We start from the raw sequence: 6439 nt of genomic DNA on the forward strand, positions 1-6439 counted from the left end.
GAGGGAGAGGATAAAGAAAAAAACTAACGTGTACTAGGCTTAATGCCTGGGTGGTGAAATAATCTGTACAACAAACCCCCATGACACAAGGTTACCTATGTAACCAACCTGCACCTGTACCCCTGAACTAAATAGAAAAGTTAAAACTCTAAAAAATAAAGTGAAAAATAAATAAAAGTATTAATGCATCCTCAAGTGGTTGGCAAGGAATGAGGCTATTTTGGAGGTGGTGGGGGAAATTGGACTATTCTCAGGATGACTGACTTTTAAAATGAATTTATTTTAAAATGGTCACCATCTGTGTAGTTTTTTCTTCTGTAACACGAGACTGAGAAATGGCTTATTTAGCACCCACACAAAGGTCAGGGACATCACAGGATAAAATGGCAGAATGGGTGGCACCCAAACTATTCATTTTCAACAGCCTGTTTCCTTCCTTGCTAAGTGACAGAAGGTCCTGGGAGATCTTGCCAGACTGTTTAACCTGCCTGGATTTCAACTCCTGGAGGGTAGAGACTGTGCATCTCATCCCCAGCACCCAGCATATTGCCTGCCACAAACCAGAGTGTGTTGAGGGAATGCTTGTTGAATGCTCATGTTCTTGATCTTCCTTGTCAAGCAAAGACATGGGAGCGTGGGGGAATTCAAGGAGGCCTTTGACAAGAGAAGGCTGGTTAAGTGAGCAAAGATTACAACAGAATATCGGGAAAAAAACTAGAGGAGAATTTAGAGGAGAAGCAGAGGATATTGACAAAGGGAAAAACACCTGAAAAGAATCACTAAGATATTGATTATGTGGAGGCAGGAAGAAGACAGAAAGCAAGCAAGAGAACCAAACCCACAACGAGTACTTGTCCTACCCGGCTGTGGAACAGATTACGGAGAATAATAAAAAATGGAGGCCAAGACAGTAGGTCTTTAGGGAAATTGAAAGAACAGGGATCACACACCATACTTTTTCATTAACAACAACCTGTACATAGTGTCATAGAAAGAAATAATCATTAAATAATCAGGGCCAGGCATGGTGGCTCATGCCTGTAATCCCAGCACTTTCGGAGGCCAAGGCAGGTGGATCACTTGAGGTCAGGAGTTCAAGATCAGCCTGGCCAACATGGCAAAACTCCATCTCTACTAAAAACCAAAAAATTAGCTGGAAGTGGTGGTGCACACCCGTAATCCCAGCTACTCAGGAGGGTGAGGCAGGAGAATGCCTTGAACCTGGGAGGCAGAGGTTGTGGTGAGCTGAGATGACACCACTGCACTCCAGCCTGGGTGACAGAGTGAGACTCCATCTTAAAATAATAATAATAAGGAATTACTATCTGATAACTTATATGTTCACATACCTTTAAATACCTGTAATATAATTATGTATTTATAACCACATTCCCCTTAATAAACTGCAAGATCACGCAATTAAAACCTCACAAGCATCATATTTAAATTTTGCTTTTGTCATCTTAAAACAAATTGAGACATTAGTGCTTTCAAATGAATATGTCCCAAAGTCATCATTATGGATGCTGCCGAAAAATCTCTAGCTCTTCTGAAAAACCATCCATCACTCTCTAACTATAACTGCACCCATAATTAATTACTACTCTGTCTTTGTAGTGAATCTTGGTTTTTCCAGGGTTATTAACATTTTGAAGAGCTGATCAAAAGGTAGGTACTCTCTCAAGAAAAAAATGTTTATATAATTGATTTCATTCTAAATGTGTTTTGCTGACATACACAAATTATACAGAAGAAGTGTACTTATGATTTTCATTAAAAAATTAAGGTGTACTTCCTAAAATAGAAATTGAATTTAGGGGCTGGGCATGGTGGCTGACGCCTGTAATCCCAGAGGCCGAGGCGGGCAGATCACCTGAGGTCAGGAGTTCAAGACCAGCCTGGCCAACATGGGGAAACCCCATCTCTTCTAAAAATACAAAAATTAGCCAGGTGCATGACTGTTATCCCAGCTACTCAGGAGGCTGAGGCAGGAGAATCACTTGAATCTGGGAGAATCACTTGAATCTGGCTGCAGTGAGCTGAGATAGTGCCACTGCACTCCAGCCTGAGAGAGCTAGACTCTGTCTCAAAAAAGAAAAAAAAAAAAAAAAAAAAAAGGAAGGAACTTAAGATTTATAGAAAATAAAATAAAACATTCTGCTCATATTTTGATAAGAAGTGGGATTATTCTACTACACAAAACTCTGTGGTAGTCCCCAGAATCAGAATTCTAAAGCTCACTGTGTCAAGAGTCCGGGCTTATACTCATTAGACATCACCCACAATTCTTTGAGTTGAATACATATCCCATCATTTCCTTTGCCAACGAAGTGACTTGAGGCAAGGTCTGCCTCTCTGAGTTTGTCCTTGAAGGTAAGAATTTTTAAAAGGGAGATGAGTCACAAGCAGAGACCTTACAACTTATGCTGTTAGGAGCCACAGACTTTCTTGTCCCCTGACTGGCTCACACTCCCATCCCCCTCAGTGCTAGTTCCCTCCACACCTGAGTCCTTGCCTGTTTCCACTCGTCAACAGCCTCCCCCACACTGCTCTAAGTAAGCTCCTGGGGAACAGCCAAGGAACGCCCAAGCTCAGTGCAGCCAGGGCAAACAACAAACCAAGTGTGAAGTCCGAACCACTTCCCCCCAGAAGCAACCTTGACACACTGTGTTTGGGCTTTGGGCTTTACTGTTTTGCTGTTGAAGCCATTCTGAACAAGCAGGCTGACTTCTTGACCATCATACTTGTGCGCATCAGAAGACGTGCTCCAAGTTCCATACAACCCATAAAAACTGACTTTGGGAGAACAGTCTGTCTAGAGTCTGGGCTGTGCTTGCCTACGATGTTTTCATACTCACACTCGATGTTTCATCCTCATTAGTTTTAATAGAGTTCCAGATGTATTTTATTCCTAAGGGTATAAATGTATGATTTATGTCTCTCCACATCCCAAATGTCAGATACAGTAGTTAATGTTAAAAGAAATAAAAATGGAAAAAAACTTCTATCCACTTCTGTTTTTTATTTATTTTTACCACTGTCAGGCCAACTTCTTTTTTGTTTTTTGTTTTTTGTTTTTGACAGAGTCTCGCTCTGTTACCCAGGCTGGAGTGCAGTGGCACAATCTCGGCTCAGACTACAGACGCTTGACACCATGATCAGCTAATTATTATCATTTTGTATTTTTAGTAGAGATGGAGTTTCACCATGTTGGTCAGGCTGGTCTCGAACTCCTGACCTCAGGTGATCTGCCCGCCTTGGCCTCCCAAAGTGACTTCTATTTTCCTAATATTTTGTTCTAGGAACAGAGCGGAAAGCTGCCAGGTTTGAGCCAACAAAGCAGATAATGAAACTGAAAACATAATGGGATGGCTCCGTTAGAGAGCTAACTCCTTGACAGGCTCTGTCTCCCCAGCTGGGTATAAGATGAGCTTTGTTGTGCTACATCCCAACGATTCTCAATTAGCTTTGGCCTTCTGTCCTGCATAGGCTAAGATCCCACGGAACATTAAATTGGCTGTGGAAGGAATGTCCTTGGACGCGTACAGACTCCGAAAGAATGCAACTTCCCGTGCATTTTAAAAGCCCAATCACATCACTATTATCTTCACTCTTGATTGCTAGCTATTGAGAATAAAACTATGCTTTTAAATCTAGTGAGTAGTGTGTGATAAACTGAACACAGACAGGCCGATATCTTCCCTCTCACATTATTATAATCTAATGGTATTCTGTGGTCCCACAAAAAGAACAAATCTTCATCACAGCAAGCTGTTTGTGGTGGCAAACCTCCAAAACAGTATTGTTTGGCAAAACAGGAGTGTTTTAGCAACAAAATCCAAGACAACTGTACAGGACAATCTGAAACCAGCATGCTGTGGGCCAATTAAGTGAGCATCTGTTACATCTGGCCCCAAACTACTACCTCACAATCTTGATTGTCTTCATATGTGAAGCAAACAAATCACCTGGGCTATGGGTATTTTATTTTCCTTTATTATTTGTATTATTATTGTTACTGTTATTGCACATAAGTCAGGGATCCCAATTTGTTTGCAAATGTTCCCTGGATATTTGAAGCCCTCTGGATAATTCAGACTTTTTTTTTAAAGTTTCTTGTGAGTTTATTTTCTTAAAAACCTACTTCAATATTTATGATGTATATGCGTAAATTACAAGAAATTATTTGTAATCAGATAACATGCTTTGGGGTGAAAGTATAACAAACTCCAAAATGACTTACACAAATACAATAAAGAGTATGACTCACATAACTGAAGAGTCCAGAAGAGAGGCAGAAATTAGACATGGTTTGGTGACAACGCTGACTCCACTTACTGACACTGCTCTCACGTTCCACGCTCCTCCTGATAGCTACTGGCAGCTACTAGGGTTATGGACTTCCTCTTTCCCAACCAGGAGGAGAGGGAACCTCACTTCTCGCCATCTCTAGTTCCTATTTGAGTCTGAACCAGTCGGGGTGGTGATTTGAATGCCACGCACTGACTGGTTCATTCCTGAGGCACTGATTGGTTCATGCCTGAATCACTAACCTTAGCCCTACCAATCATTGTGGCCAAAGGAATAGGACAGGTTGTTTGGCTTATGCCAATCAGAGCCCACCCATAGAATTGATGGTGGGTTCATCCCACCTGGATGCTCTGTAAAGGGGCAAGGAGAAAAGACGGGAAGGAGAGCTTCACCATAGAAATGAGAAAGAGAGGTGATGGACGCTACAGAAGCAGCTAGTGAATGCCTACTGCACCATTTTCCTTTAAAAAGAAAGAAAGAAAGAAACCTGCTTTTTCTTTTAGAATTTTAATAAGGAAACACTACAGATATATATTTTAAGCATCATACAATGTTTTAAGTGGAAAGAGAAAAATAGGATAGTATTTATCATCCCTAAAATAACAATTTTATCAATATTATAGTGATTAGGAATCCTAGTGTTCTGGGATCCAAGTCCTTGACTTCATTTATTTTTATGTATTTGTTTTTATTTTATTATTTTTTGAGACAGAATCTTTTCTCTGTCACCCAGGCTGGAGTGCAGTGGCGTGATCTCGTCTCACTGCAACCTCCACCTCCCAGGTTCAAGCGATTCTCTTGCCTCAGCCTCCTGAGTAGCTGGGATTACAAGCACATCAGTACACCTGGATAATTTTGTATTTTTAGTAGAGATGGTGTTTTTCCATGTTGGCCAGGCTGGTCTCAAACTCCTGACTTCAGGTGATCTGCCCGCCTCAGCCTCCCAAAGTGCTGGGATTACAGGCATGAGCCACTGCGCCCTGCCTGTTTATTTGTATGTACTTGAGACAGGTTCTCACTCTGTCATCCAGACTGGAGTGCAGTGGTGCGATCATGGTTCACTGCAGCATCAATCTCTGGGGCTCAAGCAATCCTCCCACCTTAGCTTCCCAAGTAGTTGGGATTACTGCTGCACACCACCATGCCCAGCTATTTGTTTTTTGTTTTTGGTAGAGACAAGGTCTTGCTACATTTGCTACATTGCCCAGGCTGTGTCCCTGGATTTAAATGGTACCTCCATCACTTACCGATCGCATGACGTTGCGTGAGTCAGTAAACATCTCTGTGTCTCAGTAAATGAGAATAACAGTACCTATATCATAAGGACCCCATTCAATAACGCAGGTATTATTGTAAAATAATAATCCCAGCACTTTGGGAGGCCGAGGCGGGTGGATCACGAGGTCGAGAGATCAAGACCATCCTGGCTAACATGGTGAAACCCCGTCTCTACTAAAAATACAAAAAGTAGCCAGGCATGGTGGCAGATGCCTGTAGTCCCAGCTACTAAGGAGGCTGAGGCAGGAGACTCACTTGAACGTGGGAGGCGGAGGTTGCAGTGAGCTGAGATCATGCCATTGCACTCCAGCCTGGACGACAGAGTGAGACTCTGTCTCAAAAGAACAAACAAACATACAAACAACAACAACAACAAAAGGATGAACAAAAAGCAAACAAAAATAATAAATGCTCCCTGATTATTACCCATCATTAGAATGTGACCTCTCTATGGATAGGGACTTGGTCTGAATTCTTCACTGCCAGAACTTCAGTGCCTGGCACAGTGTGGCTGCTGTATAATAATGGCTAATAGCTGTGGGAAGAATGAATGAACCTCCTTACCTCGATCTCTAACTCTCAAAATGAGAGTAAAGAAGAGGAAAGGGTTAAGGAACTTAGAGGGCAGGCGCAGCTGCAACAAGCTCTTGGTAAAAGGCCAGCACTAAAATCCAACAGGAATGGGGTTGGGAGTTGTGGATCTGCTTTGAGTGTGATTGGAATAGTGCAGCTGACAAGATCTGGAAGAGAAGAGGTAGTAGTGTTTGTTAAATCTCCCAGCATGGGCAGGTTTTTTTTTTTCTTCTTCTTCTTCTTTTTTTTTTTTTTTTTTTTTTTTTTTAACCTGAGG

This window comes from Rhinopithecus bieti, unplaced genomic scaffold (genome assembly GCF_001698545.2).
Source record: "Rhinopithecus bieti isolate Rb0 unplaced genomic scaffold, ASM169854v2 scaffold_1012, whole genome shotgun sequence".
Taxonomy (NCBI): Eukaryota; Metazoa; Chordata; class Mammalia; order Primates; family Cercopithecidae; genus Rhinopithecus; species Rhinopithecus bieti.